This window comes from Mycteria americana, chromosome 9, assembly GCF_035582795.1.
Source record: "Mycteria americana isolate JAX WOST 10 ecotype Jacksonville Zoo and Gardens chromosome 9, USCA_MyAme_1.0, whole genome shotgun sequence".
NCBI lineage: Eukaryota > Metazoa > Chordata > Aves > Ciconiiformes > Ciconiidae > Mycteria > Mycteria americana.
The window spans coordinates 8,201,330-8,222,891 of NC_134373.1; the positions used below are offsets into that span (position 1 = coordinate 8,201,330).

Consider the following 21,562-nt stretch of genomic DNA (forward strand, 5'->3'; position numbering starts at 1 on the left):
TGTATGCCACAGACAGTATCTTCAAAGTCAGAATGATGTTATATATCTGTACGCTACCAAAATACTTCTATTTGTCATGGTAGATTTACCAAAGACCTGTGGAAGTATCTCCATCAACTTTTTTTTCTCAAACTGTTTCCTTGAGGAACGCTGAGCCAGTAACTTGCATTCCCCACTTTCTCAACTACTGTCGACTCTTCGTGGTATTTTTTTTCCTCCCATTTCTCTGCTTCATCAGACTTTCCTGAAGGCAGAGCTTCATTAAAACAAGCTATGATGCCAGGTGAGGTGTGCACATCCTTGAGTTTAGTACTGCCCCGACGGCCTGCCTGCCTCTGCTCGGAGACGCTCTCACGGAAGGCGAGCCCGCCTCCGGGCTGACCGAGGAGCCACCTGCCGCGGGCCTTTACCCGAGGGGCCCCCACGCTCCCAGTCGCCTCCTCGCCGCCCATCGTGGAGGGGAAGGGAGGCTGAAGCAGTGCTCGCCCTCCCTCGACCGGCCCCGGGGCAGCGGCACACCCCACACCCTGCTGCGGGTCGCGGCACCTCCCAAGGCGGCCTAGGCCTGACTCAGCTCCGACAGCCCCGAAGCGCGGGGGGGGCTGTGGCCGGGAGCCAGGTCGGGGCAGAGCCCCTGCTGGGCGTGACGCTGCAGCCAGCGATGGCGTCACCGAGGGCCGCTGTGACTTCATGGCTGCGCCTTCCCCAACGTCCGTGGTGCCGGCCGCCTCCCGCCAGAGCCCCACCGGCCCGCCCGCCACCCGCCCCAGCGACCGCCCCTCGCGCGCGGCCGCGACAGCGCCCCCTGCCGAGCGCCGCGGGGCGCGCCCCTTCCGCCGCCGCGGGGCGCCGGTGCCAGCGGCGCCGCCTCCCTCCGCCCCTCCGTGCCGGCCGGCGGCGGGAGGCAGGGGGAGCCCGGGAGCAGCGGCGGCCCGGCCCGGCGGGCAGCGAGCCCGGCAGGCAGGCGGGGTCCCCCGCCCGCCCGCGCTGACGTCAGGAAACTTTCTCCGCGGCTGAGGCGGGAGCGGGCCGGAGCGGGCGCCGTGTGCCGGCGCGGCGAGGCAGCGGGACGGCCTCCATCACCTCGGCAGGTACGCGGCGCTCCTCTCTGAGGGGCGGCGCGGGGCCCCGGCCCCCGGGGGGCAGCTTGCATGCGCGGCAGGGTCCTGAGGCGGTGGCGCGGTCTCCTGACCGTCCCTCCGGGGGACGAGGGCAGCCGGGGACGGGCGCATCCGCCCGTTCCCCGTGGGTCCTGAGGTGCGTTTGGCGAGCGGCAGCGGCGAGGGAGGTCTGGGCGCCTGTTGATCGCCGCGGCGGCAGCGCTGCCCCGGGCTTAGCCGCCCAGCCGCTGCCCTTGCCTGGAAACTTCGCAGCCGGCGGGTGAGCCGGCGAGGCGGGCGGGCCGGGGCCGGCACCGCGGGGGGGGGGCAGGGGTGAGTAACGGGGCTCGTTCCCGGAGGCGAGCGGAGCGGGGCTGGCGGCGGGGCAGCCTCGCCCGCCTGTCGAGGCTTGTCTGTCTGGCAGGTCTGACCTGCGGGAAGCGGTAGCGCCCGTGGGTGGCTGGTGGGGCGTACCTGGCCGTCGCCTCGGTGTCGGTGCTCCGGAGACTAACGGCGCGGTGCGAAACTTGCGGTGGGCGCAGCTGGCAGCGCCTTTCTCCTCTAAGTTCAAAACCGCCAGGACTTAGGGGCTTTAGACACGCGATATGCCACGGTTTAGGGCTTTGAGAATTTCAAGTAGCTGAAAATAATCAAATGCCTTTCGTTCTGCTTCGGTTTTTTTTTTTTTTCCTTACTAAGTACAGCAAAGCCATCATCTGGGACAAGGTTTTGTTTTTCTTCTGAGGGCTTAGCCGTGGCAGCTCGGCGGTGTCGGGAGGCCAGCCGAGCTCGCCGCGGAGGCTGATGAACGCACAATTGTTTTACAGGGGAGGATCTCTTCTACTCGTAGACAAACCCAAACCACCAAGTTAATTTTAACTCCGTGGAGCACCCGGGTGTTGGGAGGGTGGAGTACTGGAGTAGTTTGTCGGACCATCATGTGAATAGAAAACTGAAATCCGAGGAAGGGCTGCAGTCGCTGGCGTGAAGTCGGGCGAGGGAGATTCAGGGAGAAATTCTCAGTTTAAGGGGGTCCGAAAGTTGTGTGATAGCTCTCTGGAGCAATATGGAAAAGTATGTTGCGCCTTTAATTTCACCATCCTTGTCATTTATTGAAAGGCACCGAGAGTCAAGCAAAGGCCTGTAAAGGTTAATTGTATTCTTCATGGAAAGGAATTTGCCCCCTTCCAAAGAGCTAGATTTCTGGGGTCTCTTTTGAACTGAAGACAGTCATTACATTTCTAATTTAAATAGCATGCAACTCTCACTTTTAAAATTTTCAGTTCCTACAGTTGCAAGTTTCTAAAAAGTCATCTTTATGTAGACATAACTAAAAAGATGTTAAAAAAACCTAATAAACTGGAAAGCAAGCTGTACATGAAGGTGATTATGAAGGCGCTTCGAATGCGTGTAGATACATATATTTGCTCTGCTCGGTATAGATATAAATAAGCATCCATTTTTACATTTTATGTGAATAACTGCGAACGTGTCCTTTTAGAAAGACTTTTTCTGTGATTTTCTTCCCCTGCATGTTAGACTAACTTATAACTTTATTCGTACCTTTCAATTGTTGTAATGATAAGCAATACTTCAGAGCTTCAAACCTCTGCCGCTTATGATGATAACCAAAATAAGACAAAATAAATCACCTGAGGGGGGAAAAAAAAATCTTTTTGAAGGTCAAGCTTCTATTTTTATGGGGATTTCAAAATGAACAGAAAAGTTTGCCTCGTAACTATAGATTTGCTTAATCGATTTGTTGTGTAGTAGTATGTCAGGGACAACCTCTGATACTTGGAGGTTATCCACGTGCACTCAGGGAAAGGAACAACAAAGTAGTGGGGAAAAAGAGGACGATAATTTCCTGATTTTTAGCCTTACGCTTTTTGATACACATTTTATTTTTAAGTGTATGGATGCATTAGTGATTATAGGCCTCCTTAAAGGCATATATTTACATGAAGAGGTTGAATAGAGCAAGTGATTTATGGATTAAAAGCCTAGGCATTACGGCACAGTGTCGAAGGATGCAAGGGAGCAGTTTGGTTTGTGCTTTTAACAGCGCTATGGTGGCAGGGATATCAGTGAAAAGAGACTGGAGATAAGCAGAAGCAAGTACAAATCAGGTTGCCTTAGAAGTAAGGATGATAGTCTTAAATGTGATCCAGCTAGCATTGGGTGTGTCTTGCAAGTAATGAGTACAGAGATTAAGACATGATTTTGATGCCAGAAAAAAAAGGAGAAAATGCTAGATTGCAACAGTGAACTACAGGATGATGTTCTGTGTAGGCAATTTTAAATCATAGGGGAAAGTACAAAACTGATAGTAGATGACTGGAAAGGAGGAAGATGTAGTTAACAAGAGTGGACAATGAGAGTGTTTATTACACAAACTAACAGTTGGCACTGCCTCTTTAGTCTTTGGCAACAACTTTGTAATCTTTTCAAGGTGTTTGTAGAGTTCAAAGACTGTGCATCTACTGCTCTGCAAAATATTCACCTGATGTGACGTTTCAGAATTTCCTTTATAAGCTCATTAAAATAATTTGTTAGTCTCTTGCCTGTAGACAAGGTTACATCTCATGGTTCAGTAGCAGTGTGTCTGCATGAGTGTGTTCATACAGCATTCATAAATATTACTGGATGCCCTAAAAATCATAATCAAAAGACATATGAAGAACTTGAGAGGTCAAATACAATCAACTGGCATTTGTATTATGATTATAGAATTAGTTTTTCCTCTTGATATAATCCCTCAAGAGCATATTGCTTGAACATGTCATAAGAAAATAATTAGAACTACCACATGAAATAATTAAAGGCTAACTTCAGCTTGAACTGGGGGACTAACATAGCTTGAAAGAGAACAAAAAAATGAACTACCTTATCCTTGAATTGTTGATATATCTAATATGACTTGCAGCAGAATTCTAATTCTGTCAGTTTTTTCAAGAGAGGGAGTAGAGCACTGAAAGCTGAAAGGTCCACCAGGTTCACTTCACAAAAATCTCTTCTCCCTTAGAATTTTCGGTTATTGTCAATGGTGAAATGCATGGCAGAGGTTGAGGCTGCGTTTCAAGTAAATTGGCTCTCGAGACAAAAAATCCTGAATTAATGACTTCATAGAGTTGTTACCTAAGAATATGCTAATTAGGCACAAATAAATATTTTCCCCATCCCCTTTTTTGCCTTACTGTAATCTGACTTTTGAAGGGACAAGCGTCTTTAGCAAATCAGTTTGTATCCCAGAAAAGAACAAACGATACTGTCCCTCTCAGAACACATCATGCCTCTGCATAGCTGCCTAATAACGTTCTCTTCGGTTGTCTTACCTTCAATATGTAACTTTGCATATAGATGTATTTGTTAATATCCTTCTTCCCCACGGAAGTCAGTTCCTTCCCAGTATCTCCTAAATCCCTGAGAACACAACCCTGGCTTTTTTCATGCAGTTAGTCTCACTACCCCACTGTCAGTGCTTCACTGAAGATGCCCCATGACTTAAATGCGACATCAAACTGTTTTGTGGATTTGCTGTTGTGGAATAGCCAACTATTACCATTTAATATGTAGCCTTAGTCTGGGTTTACACTCATGGCCTGTGGTGGTTAGACGCAGGAGGAAGGAGGTATTACATTTACTCAATTACTTGTCATTTTGTGGTCTATCCTCAAGGCATATACCTGTGACCTAGCAGAAATGGCAGAATGCGGTAGTAGCATTACCGTGAGTTATTGCCCACCCTTTTAGTCTTAGATATGCAAGTGTAGACCTTGTCTGTGCCATTTCATTTGCCCAGGGGCACTGAAAGAACTCTGGGAATGGTTAGTAGTAGCTCTTCAGTCTTAAAAATGCTTTCTACCTGGGCTGCAGCTCCATCTCATCTAATAAGCAGGGGGTCACCTGAAATGCCTCCTCTTGCTGTATGGTTTCAAAACATGTTTGTTACATTAAACTGAACTTCAAGAGAAGGAAGTGGTGTTACCACATAGATTTTATCCAGGATTTCAATAGAGAATTTATCCAGCTGGAAACTCATAATGAATTCCCAGGAAAGAATTTACACTTTCATTCCTCCTCCCCTCTGCTGGTTTAAGCAGATGTTCTAATCACCAAGCTAAGAGGGTGCTCTGGATTAAAATACTATCATTTCCTCAGGTTGAAATGACTTACTTTTTGGGGGTGTAATTACATTAGGCAAAGAAAGAGAGAATGTAGAATTTTGGAGCTTAATGAAACAAACATTTCTGTAGAAGAGATGAAGTTTCCAACAGCCATATAAGTAGTAAGCTTTCACTGGAGCAAGCAGCAGAACCCAGGCTTTGTAACACCTTCGGTTTCACACAGGCTACTTGATACCGTGGCGAAGAAGTACTGGAAAGCCCCTTAGATTAAGATACTGGATTTCTTTAACTTCTGCAAAACTCTTTTCTATTTTGAAGGGCAGGCATTGAGAAATTCTGTTTACTATTTTAATTCCGGAGTCTCACCTACTCAGTTTATTAGTAGGTACTGTATATTCTACTCACTTTGTTAGTACTGCATATATTTTATGTCTAACTCTGAGCTGCATGTTCAGGTTTTATTCTGAGAATTGAGTTGGGTTTTCTCCATTTTCTATCTCACTTGCAGTTATAAAGGTTCAGAAACATCTATGCAGCCAAATGGTTTTCAGTTTATTTTGTCAGCGATACCTGATCAACACCATTGCCTTGCATGAGTTTGCATGAGTGTAACTTGGTAAACAAGTCTCTTAATAACGCACTGGGTGGAGCAGAGACTGCAGCTGGCTCAATCTGACTTTTTTTAGCTCTATGGAACTCAGAAGTTGCTAAAATTTGGGAGGTTTTTGTCACCAGAAAGTAGAACTGTAATCTGTGGAAATTCTTTAGATGTTCTGGTTAGTCCTGTGTTGTAGAGAGGTCTTGACCAGTGCAAGTAAATAGTACTTTTATTTTGAAAAATGTATGACTTTTAAGGCAAATCTTTTGGCATTTGAAAGTGTCCGATGGCTGTTTTTAGCATGCTGTATTGCTTTAATGGAGCAGGGTATGTGGGTAGTCCAGTTCTTGGGAATACATATGGATAGAAGAGCCTAATCTCCAAGGTGCTTCGATCTTCTCATAATCCCTAAAATAACATGAAAACTTTAAAACTGCATTCAAATTCCTACTTCTTATGTTTAGACAAAATGAAATCGTTTTTTGAGGACTGCTGGATTCTCTGAAACTATTCAAGATTTTTAATGTGATTTTTTTTCATTCTCTGCTCTCTCCATCCCCCTAGTTTTAATGGGGGCAATCGTGGACAAAGGCAAAATGCAGTAGTAACAAGGTGTGCAAAACAGAATCCTGACTACTACCTGCTGTGCCATTTAATAGTCTAGTCTATTTTCATTTTTGTCCTTTTAAATGCAGATGTTAGATCTTCAGTTCCTTCTAGGCAGGATGGGCCATTAGGAACTTAAACGTTGCGCTTTAACTTTCCAAGTGATCTAGGACACTCTCAATCCGTGTAGCCCTTAAAAGTTTTTTCAGAGTTCTCAGCAGCCTATGCAAAATCAAACTTTGTTTCCAGTAGATGAAAGGCTGGGATAAGGTTGCTGCTGCAGTGAGAAAAGGTGGCTGGAAGGGAGGTGGTTGCCCATTCTCAGCTCGGTCTTGCATCTCCTTGTGGCAGGGAGAGCCCCGGGAGAGCTGGTTTATTTGCAGCTGCAGTCTGTGCCATCTGGGCTTTGGCAAGTGGCTGTTTTGCTAGTGCTGGCAATTTCTGTCTGCTGTCCTGTGTAACCATTGCTTTTCCTATGCATGAAGATACTCCTACTATTAATCAGTATATTTTCTATCTTGTCAGATTGAGAGCTTTTATTTTTTGAGCGTGTGTATGTCTGTTAAATAAGCTATTTCTTGAAACAACACTTTTTTTCTTAATCTGTTGTGAAATCTTCTGGAACGTATAACAGAAGTGAGGTAATGAGCCTAGATAAAGGACTGTGTTCCCAGTAAAAAAATTCATTTTTCCTGCAAACACATCTCAGAACGTTGTTTGGAACAGCAGTCATCTTTGCATGCCAATTACACTAGGAGTTGTTTAAAAAAGTTTGGTGTGTCCTCAAATGTATTTTCTCAACGTTTGTCCAAACCATCTTTCCAAATGCCTTGCTGTGCAGATATGTGCTGTCTCTAATGCTTTCTTCCTACATGCTGTGTTGGCAGCCGTATGCATTCAAAGATCGTGAGTCAGGTTCCCTAGCAAAAAAATAATAAAATAATGAGATTAAGAATAATATAGGCTTTGTCTTTTTTGAACATTTAGTATTGTTTTCCTTCTTCAAAGCTTCTTCAAAGCTATGTAGATCTGAAACTTATTTTATATTGAAAACAGTTTTTTTTTTTTTAACACAAGCTCAAAATTTCAGGATGTGAGTCTTCAAGAAAAACAGATCTTGTGAGACTTGCCCTAAAATGATGAATGATGGCACCACTGTGTCTGAGCTTCTGCTGATACACGCTTCAGACTTAAATGAGAAAAGTATCAGTCAAAAGGTTTCATTTTCATCTGTGTTTATATTCAGATGTAAGAGAGGCCTCTGCTGATGGTTCTAACTGCTTGTTCATGTGCTGAAGGCAAAGGAGATTCAATGCTAGAGCTGAAAATACTAGCTGATAGCGTATCTTCTGCTTCTCAGTTGGTAAGGTGACAGAACCATCACTTCCAAAGCAGTGGACGGTTGGGGTTATGGCTAAATGGTGGTTTCATATTGCGGGGTATGGTATACACAAGTCATACATATTTTAGAGTAACTGTAGTTAAAATAACGTGAGAAAACTTGTTAAAACCAAGTAATAAGTAACAGTGAGAGGTGAAGTGTATATGGTATTACGTGATGCTGAATCTTTACTTGGGGCAGAAAGTAGTAGCAGGGGACTACGTAGCCAGCAGAAAGTAGTTTGAGAGGCTAACCCCCACCATTGTGCCCCTTAATCTGTTTCACATGTGTAAGCTTTAAAGCAGAGCGTACTGTGGATTTGTAAACACGAAGGTCTTTAACATCTGAGATTAGTACAATCTTTTTCTTGATTCAAGCAGACTAAAAATTGCATTACTAATTTTGTAAGTTATATGTTGTATTAATATTCAATTTATCCTGTTGTGCAAATAGGCTTAGGATGGAAGAAATACTTTTCCAACAAATTTTGCAGCTGGAGCTGTTACTAATTCTCTTATCTTTCTGTGCCATACAGTAATTGCACTTAATTGTTTGCTTCTGCTGTGTTTTGTGGTGTGAAATGCAGTTATGTCAACACTGCTAAACTGCAACATTAGCATATATAATGCTAATGTTCTTGAAAGAGATAATTTCCAGATTTCACCTAACTGGATGAAACGTGTAACTACCAGTGCAGTGCTTTATACATCTTCTTGTAATGAAAGTTTGTAGTTGTTTTTTCTCAGTAACGGCTTGATTTTGTCTTCACCCATGTTCTTGTGTAGTGTGTTCTACTCGTGAGCTAAAAGGCAACACATGAATGCGGCTGGGCCAAAGTCCATGGCTGGGAAAGCGGGTTGTAAAGAAAGTAACATTTTCTTACACAGCCACTTAAAAACGTTGGGATTCTCATTAAATTGCTTGCTATCCTTATAATTTATCGCAGCTCTCCAAAGTTGAGTCTACTTTTTTTTTTAAAAAGCATACTGAGTTTTTTTTTTTTTTGGAGACCGAAAGAACTCATCTAGAAGCATTCCAACTTGTAAAAATTATTCTACAACCTCACCTCCCATTCCATGCTGTGAGAGGAGCCCTATTTCTGGCTTAGTCCCTAAAGGTTTGAAATTGTACTTCTTTAAGAAACCAGCCAGTCTGGGAGAGGGCACTTGGGAACTTTGTAGTTCCCAGCTTCAGTTCTCTCAAAGACTATTGCTTCTGCACTGAAAGGTAGCAGAAACTGCAAGCTGCGTTTTAACCTGGCCATGCTGACTTACAATCTCATACGTTTGTCACGAATAGTCTGTCATTAACAGCAAGTGTAACCTAGAAGAGCATATGAGCTATTTATTGTTTTCTCTTTCAAAATTAAATACTTGGCTCAGAGATCTCAGTTTCATTCCCCATGTTTTATGACTGAGGATATTGAATGTAGCTATTAAACTGCTAGACTGATTTTGTGTTAATAATTTTCTCCAATATGAAGAGTAACTCTTGAATCCAAATCATTAGCTGGCATTTCAGCCATGTACTACTGAATAATGTGCTTGCACTGGTAATATCCACAACTCTCAGTCCAGTTACGGTGGCTTGAGGTCAGCGGCTTTTTTTTACTGGTTTTGACTGGAATGGCATGAGACAGCTGATGGCTGCAGACATGGCAAATCTGAAAATTCACAGAGCAAGCACAGTCTACGTAGATTATCATAGTAATCTGTCAGGAAACTGAAGTGCAGTTGACAGCACTGTTGATTGTTTCTCTTAGAAAAGTGCTAGTATTTGCTTTGCTTTTGTACTGATTGGCAAAGCGAAAATGATTTTACTGCACAAGTGACGTTGCTGCTGCAAGGAAGGGAGGATATCTGTATCACAGTAGGCAAGGATAGCGTGCTGTACTTTTGAGTAACTACTTTAATGCAGAGTGTTCTGTATTGTGTGTGTTTACTTTGCAGTGTTGCACAAATGCAGCAGGGAACGGCTGGTCATTAGCCACAGCAGTCAATGTAAAATTGTCACGCTGTTTGGATTTTCTCTTTTGTGGTTGGGTTTTCTGAAGGGAAGAAGAAGGAGGGGGCGACTACTTAGCAATAGTATGATGCCATGGTGCCATGCTTCATGTAGCTATGCATTTAAGGTAGATAATTAAGAAATAAGGCAGTGCATATTATATAGACTATTCTATATAAGCATTTTGTATTTGATGGCAAGCATAGCGTGTACACACTAATACACATACTTCAACTTGCTCCCAATGTAACTGATGGCCTTCAATCTTATCTGTCTTCAAAATGTAGAATAATTTGCACCATGAATTCTAAAACCAGCATCAGATTCAGAAAAGATTGACATGCTTTAGTGAACAGCAGTGGCTTACTCAAAGGTTTAAGTTTGTTTGTCCCAAGCTTGAACCTAATAGTGTAAAGGATATCCTAAGAGAAAATGTTATTTTGTTGAACTAAATGCATTTACAAAAATGTCTGTCTTTTTTATTTTATTTTTTTAAATTTATTTTTTATTTTATTTTACACCCATATTAGTCTGTTTTGTTTACTTTTAAATCCCTGAATTTCATAAATAAAGCAGCAATGTAGTCTTTACTTTTAGATCGCTAAAGAAAGAAATGTAGTCACTAAAAACTGATAAAAATAGACGCAACATCACTTGTTTACTTATTTTATTCAAAGCCAGATGAAGAAAATGACAGAGAGCTAATACAGATGAGAGAGGGTATTGTGTGGGGAAATTGAATAATTTTGAAGTGCTAACAGGCGAGACTTTTGGTGATGTGGAACGTGTCTAGCTCCTTTTGCTGGCCAAGGTGATCACTTAAAATGGAGTAGAAAGCTTCTTCCTGTGGAGGCTCTCTGACAACAGAGACTTTTTGGGAAGAGACTGTGTGTTTCATACGCTCTCTGTATCCAGATATCTTTGCTGGTCACTGATTCTCTGATATTTTTAAGAATTTCCTCATCTGTGATACTTATTGCCTGAACCTTAACTTCTTTCCAAACCCCACTCCTGGAGCAATCTGGGATACGTCAAACAGAAGTTCAATATCAGAACGAACAGTCGTCACAGAATACAGAACCAGGTCATATTTTGATGACTTAAGGATATTGTACTTTACTATGTAGCATTTTTCTTACCATTCTTGGAGGATATCCTGAGTTTTTATAATTCTATGGTGTATGAAGAATTCCTAAATAAAACTTGCTCCCCCTTCCCATTTTGGAGTTGCATTTCCTCTGTACCGTTGTTAGGCTTGATTAGGTTCTAGGAACTTTTTGAGTAGTGAGTCAGAAAATTAAACAAAAGCTGAGGAATGGAAGAGATTTTTGGTTTAAGTGTAGTTTAAATCCTTTCAGCTTTAAACTAGAGGTATAGTTCCCCTCCCTGCATGCACACCTTTTCCTTCCTTTTTCCTTGTCCCTTTACTTCTCTTGCCCTTGCACCCTCAAAAAAATCAGTGAGGACGGTTCTGTTATGCCTTCTTCAGACAACTTTGTGGGATATGCCTACATGTGCTTCTTTAAAAGAGCCCGAAGTGAAAGCTTTCAACTGTAACAAATCTGTTGTGTAAAATATACAAAACAGTAAATATGCATAGAGGCATAAACCCTAATGATTCCACAGCAGCCCCTTATGTACTTCTTACTCAGAGAATTATCTGTGTTGTGACTCTGTGCTTTGCAGTTTGGGATTTCAAGTTTTTTGACATTGTAACTGAGCAGTGATTAAAAGGTATAAGGAAATGGACCATAAAATAGATGTTTAGTGAAAGATAAATAAAAGCATACTTAATAAGATTAGTGGAATATATTTGAGATGTGTTACGTTACTGGCATACCCATGACTGCTTAAATACTGAAATAATCTGTTGCTATTTAATCCGAATCAGTTCCATTTGCTAGGTCATCTGGAAGTTAGTTTTGCTGAATAAAGTCCTTAGTTGCTTAGCCAAATGGCAGGGGGAAAAAAAATGTCAAACTACTGAAGAAATACACCTTGACAGTAAAGAACATAATAAAATGCTAAAGATCGCCATTCTGAAAGAAGTGGTTGGCTGGAAATAATTGCTTTGAATATTTTGAATTCATTATGGTGAATTTTGCCAGATGCTCTTGAAGAATATTTGTGTATGTTATGTAGTGTGGTGTTTCTTGTGCTTGCTGGGAGGCATGTGTGCTTCTAGGTAATCTGATCCTGTTTGTTTATGGTCTAAATACATTTTCCCCCCCAGACAGCACTATTCAATTGTGTATTATGTTCAGCTGCTTTTTAGAAGACAGGATACAAATGTAAGTCCCAGGCAGTGTTTGTGTAAGGTAGAATGAAGTGTATTTCTTCTTCGCTAGCAAACTTCTTTTGAATCTTGACATACCTTGACAGATTTCTGAAACTTGCATTTCACTCTGTACCTAGGAACATTTTACAAGGTAAGAGCTTTAAAGAGATGTTGCAGCTCAAAGATATATTTGTAACATGTCTGGAGAAGGCGACTTATTAACTGTACTCTCAGCCTCTTACACTGTGGAGGGGTGAACAGTAAGAGAGAGAGGTCTCTGCTCTGTCCTATCTTGTCACTTATGTGGAAATGTGTCAATTATTCATTTGAGTCTGCCCTGGCATGTGGATATTAGGAGAAGCTGTAGGTATATATGGCAATGTATGGGCTAGTGCGATAGCTGAAACTGCATTGTGAATGACCGCAATTATATGGTTACTAGTTCTGTTTTGTTATGGATATATGAATTCTGCTTGTGTCTGTGCTTTGACTTCTCAGAGTATGCTTGGTTTGGAGGTTCCCACTGTAGTTCTGCAAGTCATTTGAGACAGTAGCGATGCTGCTGAGTGGTTGGTGCCTTTTTCTCTATGCATTGCCACCCTTTTCCTGCCCAATGTGCCTTTCTTTGGGTACTGGCTCAGGTATTTACGATATGGCATTGGGAACTGCATCAAGTATGACCAAGAACTGGGAAGTGGGAGGAATAGGCCCATTTATACATGTTCAATCTGATTGTGGAGCAACACTGCAAGATGCAATAAAGTAGCTTTTCAAAGTAGATAGAAGCTAAGCTGTAAGCCTTGGTTCAATGTATGCAGGTTTTTTCACTGCTTGCAAGTGTAGTTCATCACTGACCTGACCAGAACAGGCTCATCCATACAAATGTAGTCTCTATCTGGCCTTCACTGATGTAGTTTTATTCTCTTCAAGGCACAACCACTTTAACAAGTGAGGATAAACTGTGCTGTGTTGTGGAAAAACATAAAGCTTGTTGTTACTAAATCCAGTTTATTTAGCTTTGTCATAAATTCAGGTTCCTAGGCGTGTGTATTAGGGAGGTTTGTTTTGTTTTCAGGCTGAGCTCTATCAGAAAAATCACAAAAGTTTTCTTCTTGGCTCATACCTACCTTTAAAAATGGAGAATGCATTGACTTCTGAATACAACAGAATGCTTATTTTATCCATTAAATAATAATAGAAAAGAAACAGAAATTGAGAATCTTTTTCACTTGTTTTCTTTGTGTTTCGATTTCTTGTCCTTTTTTAAATGCAGGCTTCCTTGATTGGCCCTGGTAACCACTTAAAGAAGTGCGGTTGATGGTTTTCTTTCCATATTTTTGTTACTAACATAATATTCTTTTATTACTTACAGAAAATAAGTGTTGTGTATTCAGTGCTCTTTCTGTGGCAAATAACCAAGAATGTCTTAATGTAACCTTTATGGTGGTGTACATTGCATCATGTTAACCATCAGGCTGACTGTCCATTGTGGAGGTTGAATTTCATGGCAAAAAAATGCATATTTTTGTGGCACTCCAATTGTAGCTGTGGGGTTAATTTCATTCTCTATGTGCTTATGCCTGTCCTTGTTTGTCAGAACTACTCGGAGGTGTCTGAAGTTAATTTGCAGAATTTTGATCCCAGACTTCATATGTTTATAAGAGATTAAGAATGGTTTTTAAGACTACTGTTTCATGCTCTTAAGTTGGAATTAGGTGAAAACTGATCTCTGTAGAATGGGAGCTAATGTTCTTATTGTCACTGTTTAATAGATCAATTGAGGGTGAATGTTATTATTTAGACTGTTACCATGTAGACTAGCTTCATAGGCTGTAGACTAGCTTCATAAGCTGATAGCTTTTCAGGCCAGAGCAAACAATGTGGTGGTTCTGGCTTGTCCAGTGACTGTTGTGGTGGCACCCCCACTCATCCCAAATGAAATACATTATAGCTAAAAATACAATTTTGACTTTGAGTCTCCACTATTGTAAGTTTTGTAACGTCAACAGAAGATGCCAGTACTTAATTGCCTTTCGGAGGATCTTTTTACAGTTGGTGGTGTTGCTGCGGCTTGACTAGAGAAGACTTCTGGTGCTTAAGGGACTGGTTGATCTTGAAAATTAAGGAAGACCATTAAACTGATTATTTTCAAACTAGACTCTAGTGGAATTGGGCTACAGCAGAGTAATCCCATTTTTCCTCTTACCTCTCTCCCTGGCAATGATTTTGGAACTTGTTGGCCTGCTCCAATAAAATTTTTACACATTTCACAAAATCTGATGAATGCTTAGAAAAGAGAGGTTGACATTAGTGTCCCTGTAGAAGACGTGTAGCTGACTGGAGAATGATGTGGCAGAAACAATGGATTCTTGCTCATCACCTGAAGTCTGCTGATTTTTAGTGACAGTTACCTGTAATAAAACCCCTGACAAAAACATTTTTTTTTCTTGCTCTTAAAAATTTATCCATTAAGTCCTGTCATAACAGATGAAACCCTTCTAGCACTTTATTTTGGAGTGGCCTTACAGGTGCACAATGTTGTGAAATTTAATGTTCTTTATCGTGCTCATGCAGTTCAGTCAGTCATCTCTATTTTTTATTATTTCTTTTCTATTTTTATCACATTTTACCACATTGTTTTCTTGAAACTTTCACTTTAGCCCTCTTCAGTCTGCTTTTTCAGTAGACAATCTTTCACTCATAGTTAATTGTGCTTTGCCAGAATTGGCATGACACATCCAACATATGTACAATATATATGAATCTCCTTTTTTGCCAAAGTCTCTTCAGTGTTCCAGATTTTTGGGGGTGGGATGTAAATCAAATAGCTTGCCCATTTTTCTGTGGGAATTCTCAGTTTGCTGTAGATGTCTTCTGCTGGCTTGAAGAACTTCTATGCATTCCATGTGCTCTCAGAATTTGCAGTTAATTTTTTTCTTGCAAATTCTTTCAGAAGCCTGGATGGCTTTAAAACTGGATAGTATGTTCGGTTGTGTTCTGTGTATTTTTTTTAAGGAAAAGCTTATGATCCCACTTGGGCTTGTTATTTTTCAGATGTCATTTAAGTATTCTTTGTTCAGCAGTGTCCTAAATGACCCTTTTCTCTATGTGCACAAGATTCAGACTTGCCTTTTTTTTCTCTTGTATTTACTTTTGTGGTTTTTTATAGCTTGGTATGCTTTAGTGCTCTCTATAAATTAAAGCAAAAACTAATGGAGTTGGAAGTCTTGTGCGTTGTCTCTGTTGTCCTCCCCTTGCAAGCAGCTCTGTAGTAATGTCTGTCCAGACGCTTTGAAGGTTATTCTTACATGAAAGAATTTTAGGATCTTCTGTCTTTTACTGGGAAGCTTCCCAGGGTTGCTTCATCAACTGTGCTTGGTTTGATTGGTAGCTTTTCTATATATTACTTCTGTTGCTTATTGTTTGCTGCTTGTTAATTTTTTGTCGATGCTTGGAGGGATTTTTTCCCCTTCCTGTGATTCTTTTTAACTGGATAAAATTTTAAAGCATTAAATTTTGTTTTCCTGTGTTTTCTTCAGTTGCCTGTTTCAGCTGCTGATTTTTTTTTTTAAATATTCTCCATGATTCCCTCTATACCTCTATTTATCTACCACATTTTTGTTAACTTTGCAAATGCAGGACATGGCCACTGATTCTTACAGCCCTATTTGCTAATTTCTACAGCTCAATATCACCTTAGTATTTTTCTTCTTGCATTGAAACTGTATGCATATGTCTTTCTGCATCTCCCAGTTAATTTACAGAAGTTAGTGATCACTTAATTGATGAAAGCAAGAATTTGAAATTTGAAGGAATATCGGCCACATTTGGTCATTGTGCCTGATCCCTATCTGTGATTCCTCAGGAGAAAACAAGGAATAGGTGTGACTCATTACTTTCGTGTCTCGCTCTCTTATGGCTTTTTTGACAGAAAGGCCACTGCCTTGCCATTGCAGGTCTGGCTCTGCAATTTTAACCAAGGATGCAATTTCAATCTCTGCCGTGTTTCATAAGTTCTCTTTCCCTGTGACCACTCTGGGACTCTCCACATCCCCAGATTTCTAAACTGGTTTTTAAGATATGATGCGGATTGTAGATGATAAAAATAAAAATGTATCAAAACCTCTTGGGTTACATATGATCTGGTGCTCTCCTCTGGATCAAAGGATGAATCCTGTTCAAAATTGTTTTCCCTTCATCTGGTGCGTTGCAATGATGTCATGTAACAGGACGTTTTTAACCTCCTGTGATTTTTTTAATACTTAGTATGTTTTACAAAGGAGGCTTTTCCTTTTATTGTTCTCTTCTCTTCTGTGATGAGAAAGACAGATGTCCTGAAGAAAACACTATTATAATTTTAACTGGAATACACTGCTGATCTAAATAACAAGTAGGACTCTAAGATGCAAGTGTGATAATATCACAAGTTTCAGCAAGCCTTTCTGGAGATTTATGGTAACTATTAGGGCCAATATGCTTAAAGTATGTTTTTTCCATTTTTCAAGTTCAAAGAGAAAACAACCATTCAAGTAAAAATAAATCTGTGGTGTAGGCTTCTGTCATAGCAATAATCCTAGGTTTTTTTTGTAGAGTGAAAGCAATACGTTAATCCTGATGTCCTGGACTTTGAAATAATAGTATCATACTACTAGTATCACAACTGGCAGTGCAGTCTCCTGCTGCTTTTCCAGTCCAAAAATACACATTGAGCATGGTGATATCTGTGAAAGGAGAATACATGGGCTTCTACAGAGCTCTGGATTGAAAACATAAAGAACATGATGAAAGATGTCCTTGTGGTGCAAGGAGGATTTAAAAACAACCCCTAGCTTAAACTGCACTAGTGAACAAATTAGATGTTTTGATGTGGCAAACTGGGAAATTGGAGGCAGAGAAATAAAGGTTTCTCCTTTAAGATTCCTGCACCTGCATCTGTTTATTCCATAGGTTAAGCTGTTGACAAAGCTTGAGTTTATATTTATTGCTTGGGAATGGAAAATATTTTTAAGTCTGTATATTATATCCTATATGGGCAGATGATGCAAGTTAGTGTTTACTATTAATATATAACCAGGGCTTTTTTTTTTTTACATTCCAGGATTATCTTTGCCTCTTTCTCTGCATAGGATCCAAATCAATGTAGATCCTCAGGGACACTTGCCATGAAGCAGGACTACCATGTTTTATTCTATCTAGCACAACATCTCCCCACCTCCTCAGTGTAATGGCATGTGTTTGTGCTCTATTGGTGGTTCAACTCTCACTCTTAACTCTTTAACTAGCTTAAATGAAGGGTTCTAGATACCTTTTATCAGTGTGACTAGCTGAACTTTGTATTACTGTCAAAAACATTTCAATTAAAAGGTAGATACCTTTAAAGTTATGCAAAGTGTCTATTCTTACTTACATTTCAGTATTTCTACTTGATACTGACTTAATACTTGACCACCTTGATCCTGGCTACTTTTAAAAATGATTTGTTAGTTACGACAAGTAGTCTGTGTCAATCACTTAATTTGAACCAGCCCAAAGGAGCCAGATTCCAAAGAACACTGAGAACGCCTCTCACTGAATATTAGACACATTAATTTTGGTACAGACCCGAAGTGGCTTGTCATATTTGTAAGCGTCAGGAAAAAACATTCAGTCCTCAAAAAGGAGAAGACTTGGTTTTTATAAATCTAGAATTTGCAGTCCTATTCTGTGTAGTCCAGGAGTAACGGAAGTATCTTTCTATGCTAGCTGGCAAGTACATTATTGTGTACAGTCCACAATAACAAACAGGCTAACATAATTCTTAAGTGGTTGTGATTCATTTAAGGAGTTGCTTTTGTTAAGATAAATCTGAGTAGTTTGCAGTTTCATAAAGGTGGATGGCTGTGTGTGGGGTGTATCTTATGAAGATTTTGATCTACAAAGCAGCCAATAAAATTTTTTCTTTTTTTTTTTACTGCTTCTTGAATTGTTTGTTCATGGCTGTAGACCTAAGGTTTATTGGAGAACATATAGTTACGCTATACAAAAGACTTTTGCTGAAATTAGTATCTTTAAATCACTGCAAGAGTTTTTAATAGTGCATGTAGTGCTTTGTTTCATGTGTCTATTTTTAGTTCTGTTTGTTGAACCCTGACACTCATTGCAGCAGTATAACATGGACAGCAGGGGCTTAATAGGAGTAAAGAAGTAGAAAAAAAGTAGAAATACATATAATGACAGTTTTTGTGATTTTGTTAAGCGTCTTCTAAGTTAAGAAAAATTGTACAGTTCTGTGCTTGAGGTTATGAACCTGCGTATGGATCTTACACAGTGATGAGTGCAGGCAAATCTGAGCACATCAGCTTCTGGTTTGAGCAAACCAGATGGGAGACAGCTCCATGCCGGAAATACTGTGTGTCTACCTCCATAGTCATGTTATCATCCTTTAATACACTCTAAGACAATTTGGGAGAGGGAGAGTGTTTGATGTAAGGTGGTCAGAAACTGTGTGGAGTTTCAAAGGTCGCGTGGGTTGGTCAGGATTCAAAGATTCATGGCATCAGCCCCAAATGGGATGTTGAAAGGCAACCTATGGAAATCTCTGATTTCCACGTTGTGCCTGTTTATCACTGCCCCTCTGTTTATTCTGTTTATATTTCTATAGTTCTTGGTGCAATGTCTGGCTGCCTTCTCTACATCACTTGTTCTTAGTACATGAGCATGGTCAGAATCTTTTGACAGGTATTACTGTTAGAGTTGTGTTAGATTTTCTAGCACTTGTGTTGTAAGGTATTTGGAGTAACTTAGTCATAAGCTATTTGGAGTAACATGTTGAGAGAGGCCTTTAGGTTCATTTTCATATTAGCTAGTAGGTTGTAATTTTAATGAGGAAAAAGAGTTTGTATGTTAGGCTGAGGAAAGCTGTGGGTTCGTGTAAAAACTTCTATCTGTACTGCCTGATGCTTGCTCTGGACTCCCTCTGTATAAGTAGTAGCCTAAGGATTTGATGTGGCTTCTCTATGGGGTCATAGTTTTTTTTTTAAAAGGTCTGTGTATATGTGCAAGTAAACATGCTCGCAGACTGTTTGAATTAAATAGTTGAATTGAACTGAATACTTGAACTTGCTGTGTGTGCCAAATGGAAGGAAAATGTCGGTTTGGGAGATGGGAGAGTGGAGGTGTGTGGGAGGTCTAGCCATGAGTGTATTGGTGTATTTCAGGTAGTTGGGTTGCGATTTGCAGACAAACATAGCTGTACTATTTTTAAGAATAGATACTTCTACAAAGTACAAATACGCTATCCTTCAAATATGTGAAAATGCTAAAGGGAAAATATTTACTTAAATTATTTACTTTGTAACAGAAAGCAAACAATGTTTTGTCTTGGTTTTTTTTAACTTCCTCAAAGTAAATACTGAAAAAACCACTTGTAAACTGTGTACATTGGCCTCTTGTTTACCTTGGAAAATTGGTCAAATTATCACACTGCACTTCTGTATTTTTAACATTTTTAAAAAGCTGGATAAGAATATAGCTATAAAAACACTGGAATTGGTGTACCCAAAGGGTCAACTAATAACCTACAGTGAGGGGAGGTAGTGACTGGAGTGCCTTAGCAGGAGTGGCAAGCTCTTACATTACTGTTCCATCAGCAACAGATCTAATTTATGATCATAGCATTAGTTGTCTCATGCTATGGCTTCTCAAAAATGAGTTTTCATTCTCTATTGCTTTGTTTGCAGCTTTCAGAAACTGGTTTTTCATTGAACTGTGTGACTGGTTTTTGTGACTGAATATATACTTGTTATTCTAGAAGCTTCTTAAAGTCAATCATAGCTGGTCTACAAAATAGGCTGAGACTAGATAATAATTTTAATTATGAATTCTCTCTACTAGCAGTGGTATGCATGTGCACATCATCAATGCAGATGATAGAATTTTACTTACTTAGATTGCCAAACGCTTTCCAGTATAGGATGCTACTTTTAACATGACCTTTTGCTAAACTCTTAACTTTTCTGATCTGTTACTTGACTTATATTAGTAAAGGAAATTTAAAAAAAAAAATCTATTCAGAAAAGTAAAAAAAGTAGAACCCTGTAAAACTTTAATGTAAAATGGTTTCGTCCTAGTTGTAAGATCTTAGAAATGTCTTATCTGAAAACTTGTAATGAATTGGTGACATGTAGTATTGTTTTTCTCTTAGCAATTCTTTATGGGGGATATGCTTTCTACTACTTTTGATTTTAGGAAATTTGCAGAATTCATCTGTATATACCAATGTTTTCTTCAGGTTCATGTGTGGAGTAATCAATGTAATTTGGAAGGGGCTGCTAGAGGTCACCTTTTTGCCTCTCTCTTCCGTACCAAAGTGGAGAAACTGGACCTGTAGTCAGAAAGAGATCAAACGGTTGGACTTGATGATCTTAAAGGTCTTTTCCAACCTAAACGATTCTATGGTGACTTGGATGAAGATGTTAAGGCAGAGAGCCTGGAGCTGGGAGGAAAAGAAAACTTAAATGAGGAGCCAGTACTAGATCAGATAGTAATTTTGAGGGGAACAGAAAAGCAAGGTCCATTGGGAAGATAGAGTATCTGATCAGAGGAGGTAGATACCATGTGAGGAAACTGGTAGTTAAGGCAAAATGGAGACTTCTTGGATAAAAAGGCAGAGACCATCAACTAAGATGTTATTAAAAATGGCCAAGGAGCCTTTGTGTGGATTTTCTGTAAGTGAGGAGGGACTGGGAATCAGGATAATCACGGGGCATAAGAGGGAAGGAATTTATGCAGCCGGACTGGAGAACAAGCACCAAAGATCCTGGAAGGGATTTGAACAGAAGGGGTTAGTCTTGCATTTAATGGGAAGACAGAACTTTGTCCTTGAGAAGTTATTGCCCTCTCCAGAGCCTGGAGTGGAACTTAACCAATCAAATGTTATTCTGGAGAATGTGATTTTTCTCCCAGTTTTTCCTACTTGATACTGGTCAAGATGCTGTAGTAAGCTTTTTGCTGATGTTAGGAATACTTGACTGTAGCTCTTGGCTGTGATTTGAGGAAGTGCTGACTGTCATACCTGAAATCCAGGGCAACTTGCTTTGAACATAAAGTACTCCACATTTTATAGCTCTTTAGGAAATAACACCTGAGGGCTTAGACACACGTTTCCTTGGCGGATAGTTTCTGTAGTTTCTGCCAGGGTTTACTGCACCCGCAGCAAATCAGTTGGAGTGTTCGAGTGTAGCCGAGTTTAAACTACCTCTCACTAGAGCAGGCAGCTAAGTGTTTGGTGGTGATGATAATTTCAGATGGGGATCTCCAATTCTTTGATAATTTTGAGTAACCACAGTGACTAAATGTAAAATGAGGGCAACACTATTTTTGAAACTGAGTTTTGAAATACATTGAAGTTTGTGGGCCATAAAGTACTCTGGTGAGAGCTGCCATAGAGCTTTCTTGTGTGCGTCCTCTGTCTTCAGACTCTGCTTCGAG

General features: G+C 40.4%; 1 protein-coding gene across 9 annotated transcripts in view; it reads left to right on the forward strand.

Moving 5' to 3' along the window:
- Window positions 1-891: 891 nt before the first annotated feature.
- Window positions 892-21,562, forward strand: part of GULP1 (GULP PTB domain containing engulfment adaptor 1) — a 168,225-nt gene continuing 147,554 nt past the window's right edge. For 2 of the 9 annotated variants that reach the window (XM_075512460.1, XM_075512458.1), the window contains exon 1: window positions 895-1,091. The gene's annotated coding sequence lies outside the window, so the exon portion shown is untranslated. Of the gene's footprint in view, window positions 1,092-1,204; window positions 1,381-1,506; window positions 1,633-21,562 lie in introns of those variants that run through there. The other 7 variants (XM_075512456.1, XM_075512453.1, XM_075512457.1 and 4 more) reach the window with 6 other exon arrangements.